Source organism: Melopsittacus undulatus, chromosome 9 (assembly GCF_012275295.1).
Source record: "Melopsittacus undulatus isolate bMelUnd1 chromosome 9, bMelUnd1.mat.Z, whole genome shotgun sequence".
Lineage (NCBI taxonomy): Eukaryota > Metazoa > Chordata > Aves > Psittaciformes > Psittaculidae > Melopsittacus > Melopsittacus undulatus.
Window position 1 is genome coordinate 18,922,334 of NC_047535.1, and position 11,993 is coordinate 18,934,326.

The window sequence follows — 11,993 nt, forward strand, 5'->3', positions numbered from 1 at the left end:
TTATATAAATGACAACTGTTATAATAAACACATATATGTCTATTTTACCTTAAAATACAAGCAACAGGACAATTACTGGAAAATAATTACTGCAAGAAATGTGTTTTTCATGACTGAGACAAATCTGGGCCATTAATCAAATCTTAACCCATTCCCATTTTGTTGTGAGAGAACAGAACAAACATTGTGGTTTTTTATAAAACATGAAGATATTTGTATTACCTTTCAGAGATTTTTAAGCAGGGTAGTAGCTTACCTTGTCCATCCGTTACTCAGTTACAACTTCTCAAACATGTTTTGAAGTGTTACATGCTAAGCAAGACTTTTGCATCTATACAAAGTAAGTCTCAGTCATTTATCACTGAAGTGTTAGGAATGAGTCGTAATTATATGAGGTGCCATTTTTCCTATAGCATATTAAATGCAAGAGCATGTCAAACATCAAACGTATTGCCACTAAGGTTTATTGTTAAGTAAGTCTGCCAAAAGCATTTTGTTCAAAATAATATTTGTTGTATCTCTTGGAGTTACAAGGCTGTATTAAATGTGCTGCTTTGCTGCCGTCACCAGGATAGAAGAATTCTTTCCCTGTCTCAACTCTGCCAAGAGCTGCAATTGTGTCAACATTCATCTATGACACAAACATTATCACTGCTAATGTGCAATTATACTTTGAGCAACTGTGGAGTTTGCCAGTATATCTTTATCCATAATGCAAGATCAATGAATAGTTGGTACTTCTAGTAGTCGCAGTCTCAGCCTCTCCTTTACTGTACATTAAAGCAACTACATTGTCTTCAACAGCCTAAAAGGTTTAGATATCTACCTGAATTTGTAGCCTATTCTAGGCACATTTGCTTTGCATTAGACAAGTGGGTGCTCTATCTCATATATGCATGGTTATATATAGAATTAGTCACTTACTGAAGTGTTACTGGGGATGGGGGTAAACAAGTCACAGCAGCTAACATGGACATGAAAATAAGTCTAATCTGTGTTGGGCTTCAGTTACTTCAATCTAGAAGGCTCTGTGAGGCTGTGTGTATCATTACGATCCTACTGTATAATTCAAACTCTTTCATCTAGAGAATAGCCTAAATAAGCAGTACAAGAACACAAGAAGTCTCTAATTCGTGTAAGTGGTGACAATACTATGAGGCATTCCATTAGTTTTGACCTTCACGCTCTGAAGTATGAAGGGTTTGTAAAAGTGATATAATAATTCTTTTTTCAGAGCTAATTTGAAATTGCACACTGTAAGATCACACTGTAAGATCATGAGAGTCCGCATGTGAATATTATTGACAACTGAAAACTAACTACAGTCTTCTGCAGCCCTCCCCTACTGTGATTCATGAGCATCAATGTAAGTTGTGCTTTCTAGAAAAGAGGACTTGAGGACTTGATTCTAAATGTGGCATATATTTGTCTAAGCCATAAAAATACTGTGGAAGGAGAGGCCCAAGGCTAAAATAGCAGGTGTTTTTCAAGCTAGAACTGAAATCAATTGGCAGCACTGCATGGGGGAAGCTTGCACAGTATCTTCCTGAACTCTTTAAGATAGTGTTGGCAAACCTTATTTTCATGAAGTTAAGAATATATACTTTTTTTAGTAAATTATAAAAAATATCACTTCTAATCAGATCTCTTTATGTAAAAAAAAAAAAAAAAGAAAAAGAAAAAAAGAGCTGGGCTTCCTGACAGAAAAATCTGATAATTCCTGGATACAAGCAAGGGTTCATACAAAATTGCAGATCTTTTATAAGCTCATTGAGCAGTGGCTTTATGATTGTGAAGTCTGCCAGTTTTTTTTAATGGCTTACATTTCAGAATGTAAGCATCAGAACTATGGGTGGCATCAAGTATTTAGGGTTTGCACCATTTAAACCTCACAGCTGTTTAATTTACTCTGTTGCATAATAAAACTATCTTGGAATAAAAAGGCTACTTTTCAGTTAAGACTAGTCAGAGCAAGATCACTAAATGCCACTTTAGCTGCATTAAACAGGTCTTCATAGCGTTTCACAGAGTTAAAGTAAGAATTTCAGAGAGAGATTCTCTAGGCTTTTGATTTCTTTGTGATTCTAAGCCAGTAAGGAAAGACCAGAAACAGGGCTCACAGCAAGGATAAAATAAGTGAAACAGGATGCAATGGCTTACCACCTATAACTGTCAATCTTAATGCGGGTAGTGACTACAGCACCCTAGGGCAGGGTGGTGAGGGTGACCCTAGTCCTCTGTGTCACTGCTGAGTAGGAAGGATTAGAGCATTCTCCAGGTTGCTGACATCTGTTATAGCCAAAGCATAACTGCAACAGCAGATAATTTGTAAAACTCTTCCAGTTTCTCTTGCCTCCCTATCTAGCAGACATTCGCTACAGCAAAGAATTACGCACCAATTTTAACCACATTTCTTGGAGTTCTTGCACTGAGGAGTGCCTTTGTCCTGGCCACAAGGAAGAATACTGTCTTGCTGGTAACTATCTTTCATGCTACTCTTCATCAGCTGTTGATTTACTACAGCACTGCTAAGCAGTGCTGAGGATGGTCAGCATGAAGTTTCTTTCTGTAATCATGACAGAATGCTTATCCCATCATTTCTTACCCATGTTTATATGATTTTTGAGGTAGATAATATTTCCAGGTACTATTAAACAATTACATTTCAAAAGGATCAGGAATGTATCTTTCAATTTTTTTAATCAGAGCATACCAGACTCTTGTCAGTGGTGCTCAGTGACAGGACAATAGGCAATGGACACAAGCTGAAACACATTAAATTCCATGTAAGCATAAGAAAACACTTTACTGTGAGGGTGTCTGAATGCTGGAACAGGTTGTTAAGAGTGACTGGGGAGTCTGCATTCTTGGAGACATGGCGCTGGCCAACCTGCTCTAGCTGACCCAGCTCCACCAGGGGCATTGGACTATATACAATTTCGGTGTCTTCCAACCTCAACTACTGTGATTCTGTAATTAGACCACCTTCTTTAATGAAGTCATCATGAGATTTATGCCTTTTACTTTGAGATTAGGCAACTGTAATTGATTCAGCAGTGCAAGGCTTCATGATCACTTAAGAGTACGAAGCTGCTAGAGATTCATAGCCTAATAGTGTAAATGAGAAACCTAAAAAGCAAACAACAGAAATGTCTGCCAGCATCTTTCCATAGTGGCACATCTTCCCCTTTGGTCTTGAACAGGCAGGTGTTGTTAACTCAAACTAGTCTATAAAGCTGCAGGAGTTTCACAAGAGAGAGATGTTGCTGAGAAGATTCTCTTTGGAATTAGCAGGATGATTTTACCCTTTCAAATGTTCTGAGTGCAAACGCTATCTGCTGCTTTAAGCACAGCGTTTGTAGGTGTTACTGGTATATGAAAGGGGAATTTTAAGGAGTGAGAAAGATCACAAGTATTCAGGTTGAAAACATTCTTTGGTTTTGTACATTAAACACAGTTTAAAATTAGTCTCCCCCTAAATATTAGAGATTAAGTGTCATTCAGATGTGCTGGAATATTTCTCCCCTTTTCAAAAGCTACACATACTCTACAGTTTGGCTTCCCTTCAAATGGAACAGTGTAAGAACTGCTGAGCACAGGGGTTAGCAACAACTGCACTTTAACATGATTAATACTTTAAAATGATGAGGGGACTGAGTTTATACATGTGAAATGGAACAGGGAAAGCAGAGAGGCCATGAAAATCAGGTTTATACTAGGACTGGTTGGACTCATGAAATGTGATTAGATTATTAGCAATAAAACTTGCACAGATCGTGGAGTTAAACATATTTGTAGAGAGAGGCCTCAGCTGCACTGGCTGCAAAGAATGGGTTTGTTTGACAAAAAATTTGAAAACAAAACAGCTCACTTAAAAAGGTAGATGCAGAAAAGTACACATTTTGATGTTAAGCTTCCAAAAGCAAGCGGACTGTAATTTTTTTTACCTTTCAATATGCCATTCAAACACTTTTCAGTGGGTAACAGTTCTAAGAAAAAAAAACAAGCAACAAAACCCCACAATTTTTAAGCAAATAATTGATCTTTAATTTTTAATGCTATTTCTACGACATTGGAATTAATTGTACATATTACCTAATAAAGGCTCTAAGAGCCTCTAAAGGCTTAATAAAGGCTCTAACAAATATGTGTTTAGCCAGCCCTATCTGTGTAAAGTTACATGAGGCATTAATACACCAAGACCCCTCCTCTCTATACTCTATCAGAAAAATGGTCCCCTTATTATCTTTTCAGCATAGCAAGCTCTTTTATTAATTTCTTTTACAAGCCACTGTTGCCACTATTCCCCTTCATGAGTCTTGACAGCTGACTCAAGTTGATGGCTGACTCCTATAGAGTAACATCCAAAACTGTTTCATACTGTAAGACCAGTGCTATCTGTAAAATTCCTCATTTCTGAATTTGCTCCTAATATGTATATAATTTCATCATGTATATGTTATTGTGTAAGGTGTGGATAGAAAAAAGAGTTTTGTTTCCTTTTTTGCTATTTTGCTGAAATAGACAAATCTTTAGAAGGTAATGCACAGTAGAACTCCTTTGCACAGCATGGCTAAAACATGACGAGGACTATGTTTTAAAAGTAAACCTTTCTACTGCAAAAAAAAAAAAAGAAGGAAAAAAATGAGTTGAGGATGCTAATTAAACAGTACAAGAAGTCCTTAAGGAAGTATGATGGTGTTGAATGTGTGATACAGGCCAGTTTTTGGCTAAGGAAATAATGGTTGTGTTAATTAATTAAAACACGCAAGGTATAGGCCTAGAAGCAGAGATTATTTGCAATAGTTCTTGTGTTTTGCAGACAATAGGAAGCAGGGTTTTGACTGGCCATCTGGTCTGCACTCTATAGCTACAGCTGTGTTAGCTAGCTCAGAGGAGGAGTTGCAGCTGTGTAATGAATATATACAGCGTAGGAGGGTGTGATATTTATGGCAAAGATAAGAATGGATAAAAAAGTAGGACTGAACATGCTTTAGGTTTAAGATGTCATTTCAAATCCTGTTGTCTATGATTCAATGCTGGACATTTCCTTAAAATATTTAGAGACCTGAACTAAGAGGTCTGATTCCCAAATTTGCCATGGTGTGCATAAATACAAATGCTAAGAATTAGTATACAACTGCCCATGTCAAATTGTTCTAAACATAGTTATATAAACACAGGATTTTTCTGCTAAGCAGAATGATCAGAAGTCTTTGGTTTGATAGCTTAGTACCTAAGAATTAGGAATTTCATTTAGATAGCTCAGAACTGTGAACACCTTCATCAAAATTCATTTTATATTATTCACATCAATGAATCTGCCTCAGAATTAGAGATGGTCTGGGTGTCTGGGCAGAACAACAAGTTGTCATTGCAAGAGTACACCTCTTACATAACTTGTTGATATTTATGTTTCAGTAGAAAATGTTTGTTGTTTTTTTTAATGGGGCTTTTTTTTTACATTTACATAGATATATACAGCAGATGCTAAACACATTCTACCTACTGCCCCTTCTACAGAGATGGTGAATAAATAATTTGAATGTAACTGTCTAAAGTTATACCTTCTCAGAGAGGACATTATTTAGCTGCCACAGCTAAAGCTATTTGCAATGGCCCATATACTGGTAGAAAAGTACTAACCTGGCCACCAGTTACTGACAGACAGGAGCTAACATGCAGTTGCCACAGCACACAGTACCAACAAGAAGGTACCTGCAACTGGGTGGAAAAAGAATTGGCAGCAAGATTTTGCCTTGTAAAAGAAACATACCTTGAATGGTAGGTACAGCCTTAAAAATATATTTAGCTAGAAGCCCATGAATAGAGAATTAGTCACATTCCTGGTTGCTTCTCCTGTGCCCAGGACAGTTTGACAAGCACAGACAAGTGTGAAAAGCTTTGATAATAAATCTAGAAATAACATTCATTTGAAGAGTTGGTGTCCCAGGAGCATGGAGGGAAAGTGTTATTCTCTAGTATTCCTTTAAAAACTCAAAGCAAATGCATATTATTCTGCCTAAGAAGACATTCACAGAAATCTCATTCTATTAAGTGCTATGGCCTTAAGTACTATCAGACAGTTAACAACCTATTCCTTCAAAAATAATTCATTCTTAGTGAAAAAAATGGGCCACAGTAAATCCTGAGATATAAGGGTGGACATAAGTAGCTGGCATTTGTTTCTGATTTGTGTTTATCTTATTTCATTGCAAATTTTAATTCATCTCTTCCAAATGAATATGGAACATTTCATTTGCTGATCTTTTGCATTAATGTGGTCAATATAATTGGAGCTGAAGTGAGCTGTTTGCCAGACTTTCTAACTGCTGCCAAGAAAAACTTGGGTGTCATTTTAGAAAAATCCATGGGCGGAGGAGGAGGAGATCATGACCATCTGTCTATGCATCAAAGGCTAAATCATTATAGGGGAAAAATAACTCCTCTGTTGTGTTTGCCAGCCATGTTCCCCTTTAAAGTAAGTTCAGATAGTAACTTTGAAGATGAACATTTTCAAAATTGTCCTGTGGGTTCAAACATTTATTGGAAGGAAGTGGAGAAAAAATTTAAAGGACAAACCTGCACAATTTGGAAGTGAACAAGATAGCAGGAGGATAACATTAGAGGAAAATTATACAGTCTCCTTGGAATCTTCCCAAATGCTTTCCATTGCACCCCTTTCAGTTCCAGGATCTAACAAGTATACAGAAAAAGAAGCACACCGTCTTTTACTTGTCCTGCAAACAAATTATGTGCCATGCCATGCCCCATAGCACTTACAGACTTCTTAACAGTTAACAAAGAGACAATAGACTAACAGCATTTGAGAGACATGACAGTAAAGAGACACATACACCTATTTAAGTCTTAGAACTTTGGTTGTCAGTTCAGATAATAGTCTGAAAAGTAACTGTTCTGCAAAAAAAAGTTAATCAAAAAGAAGGGAAATATCTGTAGTATAGCTAATACTTCGCTTTATTTGGTTGCATTTTTTGTTTAATGCACTCCAAAATTAAAATCTTGGCATCACGCTGAAATCCATCATATGGAGCTAAACTTTTGAAAAGTCATCAGTCCTTCAAACCAGGAGTCACTATTGCAGGAGTGCTGTGGGCTCCTTTATCAGTAGTCACTGTGACAGAAAGGCCTCTATGATGGGAGTGAAATGACAACAAATTGAAAATGCCAGTAACCATGGGAGTTCTGTTTAGACTGCCACTTCCAGCACTGCTTCTGTTCTAGTTGAGCCTGCTATAGTAACTGCTTTAGTTCGCATAAATTCTACCTTCCAGCATACTCTCCCATCAAAATATTTGCATTTTGTAGGGTATGACATCTAAGCCCAGACATTGTTATTTAAAAATATTGCTCTGGTTTTTCTAAGCAGAAATCCTTCATAGTGTCAGTCTTCAAAGGGAAGATTTACAGTTCTTATCAGGTGTATGGGGGTTTTCTTTGTATTGAGATTCTGAGTTCTCTCCTTTGAAGATAAGAAACCCCTGCTATCACCAACTTTATCTGAATACGAATGGGCCCCTGGATTTGATAAACTGTTTAGGACTACTAGGATCAAATCCTAAATATGTGTACATCAAAGGTTCAAAAGGTGAATTAATTTCACCTTTGTATGCTTAGTATTCTTAATTCCTATCTTTCCTGATAGTAAGTAATAAAATTCAAAAATGCAATTTTAAAGAATTATGGCTTTTTGGAGTTACACTTCATGTTCTGCTCCAACATTTTAGAATAAAAAACTATGTATTACAGACAGATCAGCATGTGAGCTTTGGAAAAATAATCTATTGTTCATTTGTAACAAATGCAAAACCAAGCACACATTTTTTTATATGCAATCAGAGGCCAATAGCATGTTTCATGTACTTGAAATGGAACAACCACAATTTTAATTTGCCATACACTCTGAGCAGAGAGCCACAGCATTCTGCCACATCTGGAATCTTTGAAGAGCTATATATATACCACAAGTTTCTTTCTAACAGTAACTACAAAGTATTACCTCAGCCTCAGGTAATAAAACGCCAGCATGAAGACAAATGGGAAAATATAACTGCCTAACTAAGATTTTTAAGAGATATTGACAATTCAACTTTTACATTATTGAAGTTGAATAATATCTTGAAAAACAACTCGAATTCTGCAAGTCTTCCATAAAATCAGAATTAGAAAATTCGTTCACTGCAATGATATGGCTGATGTTGCTAAAATGTTTGCTTGCATCAGGCTTCTTGCTTGAATTGTACATTAATCATCTTTTTAAGCCTTTAGTCTTTATGTTAACAGTGCAACAGCATTTGTGTATTAAAAAAAATTAATCAAAGGTTAAAAGAGTAAAACCTAATAACAAAGCAGTCCTGTAACACTTGCAAAAACCTGGTGGTAAAGAATTAATTTATTTCATTATAATGAGAAGTGTGCATATATATGTTTCAGGACATTCTCCTAAGTGTTTAAAATAATGCCAAGAGTAGATACCTTTCTGCCCCACCGTGTCACAGTCCACGTGGTCAACAGATAGTTGACCATGTATAGTAAAATTTTACTGTCTGAGCTGAAAATAGGATATCCTGTAAAGCAGAAGTGTTAGAAATCTGCATGGAGGATTGAATTGGAAAACTGCCAGAAGTTCAAGGGCCACATCCATTTTGCATAAAATGGAGCAGATGGTAGCTGACTTAATCTTTGATACCATAGTACGGTCCACAGAGATTATAAATCCCAGCATGAAACACTCAGTTCTATCTTGCATTAAGCAGGTGATAAAGGAAGATACAACATAACTTGCAGATATTTTGAAACACCTACTTTGAAAACAGGCTCTGTGCTGCATTAGCATTTCTCATCTAGATTTTTTTTCTAGCAAGAGTTCTGTTTTTAGCACCTACAACTAACAGCATACCATTGATTAGTAACTAACTAATTGGCCATATTATTGGAGCTTTGCCTATGCTGGCCCAAAGATTTACCCTGTTTCTTAGGAAGTCTTTTTGCTATGTTACACAAGCATTTATAAATCTTCCATCATTATATTTGATATATCTGATGCCACTCAGAGGCATAACCAGATCAATCAACAGATCAAATGCTGAGAGTAGGTATTTTAAATCCTTACTCTACTCAAAAAGCTTGTGGGACATTAACATATTGCTAAGGAGAGGATGTCTTGGCTTGTCCCTGAGGACCATAATCTAATAGCTATTTAACATGCCATAAGTATCTAAGACTATCAGTTTTTTTGGTTGAGACTGTAAGAGATTTAGAGCCTATTCAATAAATCTTAAATTTAAAAATAGTCTCTCACATTAAGCAAATCAAGTAAACATAAAAAAATTACTCTAAATAGAAATCCACACCATCTACATATGCAGACTTAGGAATATGATAGAAAAATGTGTTACGGATAGTATTCAATGAGTCACTACTTGTAGACATCTCTGTGCAGCACCATATAAAATTCACACTGGGTATAATTCATTGTGTAATATAAAGGATCTTAACTGTTTTTAGTTCTGTTGCTAAAGTTCAGGCACAAAATGCTAATCTGGAAATACTGGTATTCCAGATTGAAGAAGGCTAAGCCAAAAGAAGTAAAGTATGGACGAATTTTGTCAGTTGTCCACAACTTGTTCACACAGTGTAAAATCCATTGGATATCTCACAATAAAAATGATCTGTTAATAGAAAGATTACCTAGAAAGTAGTCATAACATGTGTTTGCTAGTGCTTCTGTATCTATTTCCTTCAGAAACAGAAAATAGACAAGATTTTGTCACCCAAAGTTATAACCAGTATTATTCAACACTTGTGAAACCCAGCCTTAGCCTGTCTGCTTTGCTCTGATCTGACTGCACAGAGCAAACAAATCTTGAAGGGCTGATGTGGTGGAGAGTTTACTGACATTCCTGCACGCCCTTCAGATCCTGCTCCTCTTCTCCCATGTAGGTGCTGCCAAACAATGGACATAGCTTTGCAGCTCTGTACTGCTTGTCAGGATCTCTGGCTAAACCTTTAAAAACTGTCTCAGTAGCTCAAATGCATTATTTGCCAGAGCCTGCTGGGGATGTAGCTCTCACTGTTAGTACTGTTCAGTTTGTCATGAAGAGTTCCAATTTCATGATGCAGTAACAGCTACAGAGCCAAAGAGTTGTATCCCGTTGCTTCAACTGGAATAGTATTAGAGCTGCTATTATCTGTGTCAGGGTCTGACTCAGTGCAGAACCTAAGGGGCATCACTGCAAACTAAGGGGTTGTACTAAGGTTTATCAGTTCTGATGAAGACTGCCCTGAACCTATAAAAGCAGTAATATTTCAATTTTATCAATGAGAGAACATGAGAGAGATCAATTATTATATTTTTTAAATATAACAGAGAGTTTAGCATTCAGGAATTTCTGCTCTTGTCCTAACACTGCAATAGGAAACCAAAAAATCAAGGGGAACAAACATTTAGAAATTATTGCAAGTGCATCCTTTTTCTCTCTCTAGTTGTTTTCAAGCAATGGTTTCCTCTTAACAGCTTTTAATATTTTATTAGTAGCTTTCATCAACATGGGAGTTGTTCTCATTTGTTACTTCTATGTTGTTATTATGAAATATGACAGAATTCTAAATATCTAACGGGAATGGGATTATTAGGAACGTGCCCTTGTTGCACACTGTATTGTTATCCTCCTTAGTATCATAAATTATAAAATGTACCTGTAGCAAAGAGACCTTAGTCTCTTTGTCTTAGAGCATACAGATGGAATTGAATTCCTAAAGCATTTATAGGTCTGCAAGTGTTATTCTCAAGATCTCTACAGTCTTTTTAGATGAACACCCATGAAAAAAGTCTTTCTCCATCTTCTTTTTAAGAAGTCCACTTATTGTTCCAAGATATACTGGTATAAAATGATCGGTTTGATTACACCCTAAAATTGAAGACCATTTAGATTATGGTTGGTGTTCATCAACATAAAGTAAGTTTATGATTTAGTATTTCACTGCATGCGATATTTTTCTTGCAGATTATAACACCCCTCAGAGTATTCTTGGTTCAATAGACTTTCCTAATGCTCTCAGAGGAAGGTCAGACTCTGCCAAAGGTATATAAAGAAATATTCTAATTTGAAATGGAATAGTACAAAACAGTAAAGTCTTTAAGAATCATATAGTACAATCTCTTTTTTTTTGTGCTAAACCACTGCATGAAGATTATAAAATACCAATTAGTCAGTTGAAGAACACAGAGTGGTAAACCTAGATTATTCACTTGGCATTGATGGTTTTGAAAAGAGTGTAAGCAACATAGATTTTTGTTTACAAGGTGATGGAAGGAAAAAGGACAAATACTTCATGGCTCGTAAGGTCACCTTTGCCCTCTGAAAGAGCTCATTCTAGGTTGGCAGTATATTTGCAGTAGTTGAATTTAAAATTTTATTTGGCACTTCAATAATGTGGCAAATCAGTGGGGTATTTTGATATAAGCGAGATATAAAAATAGAACAGCAGCCCAAAACATTCACTGCTCGTAAGAAGATACGCAGTGCCTGCAATGTACTTAGGGCTGTGTTACAGATAAGCTCCACCAATGTTAACACAGCTGTGGGAAGGGGAAGTTCATGACTAAGTCAGATTTTCTTTATAGAACAGCTGGTGGACCAGCAAAGTTACTCATATGACAGAAATAAACTGGCAGCAACCATAGAGGTAAGCTGCATCAAGAATATGTAACATCACATATTGGTCAAGAAGAACATGAAGTTATTTGAGTTGCTGAAGCAAAGTGAAATACATGGTTCATCTCATGTAGCAAAATCAAGAGTACTGCCTAATAAACAATGAACTACCCACCTTATTTTCTGCTGCCAGTTGTTCTCAGCTCCACTGAACATTAGGTCAGTGGCAGGGTGTCAGTCACTGGTTCCTACAGTCCTGATGGCTCTGTAAATTATAATAGTCCATGTGGGACTGCTGCTGCAGCAGCTGATTTT